A 1,823-nucleotide genomic window follows, 5' to 3' on the forward strand; every position below is an offset into this window, starting at 1 on the left:
AAGTAAGTCAGAAAGAGAAAAACAAATATCGTATATTAACGCATATATGTGGAACCTAGAAAAATGGTACAGATGAACCGGTTTGCAGGGCAGAAATAGAGGCACAGATGTAGAGAACAAATGTATGGACACCAAGGGGGAACAGTGGTGGGGTGGTGGTGGTGTGATGAATTGGGAGATTGGGATTGACCTATATACAGTAATATGTATAAAATATATAACTAATAAGAACCTGCTGTATAAAAAAATAAATAAAATTCTAAAATTCAAAAAAAATCCTCAAATTTCCTGAAAGTAAAAAAAGATTTTGTTACTCATTGTTTAATTTTTTTTAAGCAATAATAAAGATGATGTGAAACTAAAAAAAAAAGAAAAAAAAAAGGAATGATGTAGATCTATGTAGTCTGATATGGAAAGTTCTGCAAGACATTGAAAATATAGTTACATAAAGAAGCAAAATGTGGAACAGTGGGTAAATGCTACATGTGTGTTTATAGTCTCGTATATACATAAATATTTCTGAAAGGATACACACTAAACTGTTCATTGTGATACTTCTAGAGGAGACTGGGACATTGGTGTGTATCAGCAATAATGATGTGTTCACACACATTTTTCTCTTCCAGGGAACTGGGGAGACTACATTTTCCAGCATTCCTAGTAGATGTGATCTCACCAATGAGGAGGTGGGCAGAAGAATGTGTCACTTCAGGTCCAAGGCAATTAAGTATCAGTGTGAATGTTCCCCCCCACCCCCACCCCTAACCTCTCTCCCATCTGAACAGTTGGGATCAAAGAACTCTGAGATGATGGAGATGCTGGGAGGAAGCAGCTTGGATCTGAGTCACTGTTGAAGGAGAATAGTACACCACATGGTCTACCCCACACTGGAATGTGAGGGAGACATACATTTTTGTGTTTTAAGCCACTGAGATTTGAAGGTTTATTTGGTACCACATATAGTGGATTAAAGATGGCCAGAAATTCTTTGACACTCCTTTCACTGAAAGCTGGGGTCTCTGTCCTTGAATCTGGCCTGGACTGGGACTGCTTCGGCGAGTAGAATGCAGAGAAAGTGATGCTGTGTTAGCTTCTGGGGTCAAGGCTTAAGAGACCAGTAGCTTTCTTGCTGTCTGTTGGAATGCTTGTTTTGGGATGCATCCTCTCAGAATCTAGCCACCGTGCTCTGAGAAACCTAAGCTATGTGGAGGGGCCACATGTAGGGCTTTCGTTTTCAGGTTTTCAGCTCGAATCCACCTTCCAGCCAATAGCCAGCATCTCCTGCTGGCTAAATAAGTGAGCCATTATTAGCGACCAACCCCGCTGAGTCTTCATATGACTCCAGTCCTGGTTGTGACTGCGACCATGTAAGGGACTCAAAGCAAGAATCATCTGAGCTCAGGCAACACTCAGAATCATGAGAGCTATTAAAAAATCGTTGTATTAAGTAATAGATAAGCAAAAGACCACTGAATAGTCTGTCCTATACTAACCAATATGAAGGTGTGAAGTGAAGAGGCTCACTCTTATACTATTTGAATTTTTGGCTATGGGCATGTGATTTATTTTTCAGTTAAAAATAGTTACAATTTTGAATTCAAAACTTCTAAGCACTGAGTCATAAGAGCTGTTTTTGTGTGTGTATATGTATATATATATATATATATATATATTTATTTATTTATTTTATTTTTGGTTGCATTGGGTCTTCATTGCGGTGTGCGGGCTTCTCATTGAGGTGGCTTGTCTTGCTGCAGAGCACGGGCTCTAGGCATGCGGGCTTCAGAAGTTGTGGCTCCCCCGCCCCCCCACGCGGGGGGCCG

Source organism: Lipotes vexillifer, unplaced genomic scaffold, assembly GCF_000442215.2.
Source record: "Lipotes vexillifer unplaced genomic scaffold, Lipotes_vexillifer_v1.1 scaffold640, whole genome shotgun sequence".
In the NCBI taxonomy this organism is placed as follows: Eukaryota; Metazoa; Chordata; class Mammalia; order Artiodactyla; family Lipotidae; genus Lipotes; species Lipotes vexillifer.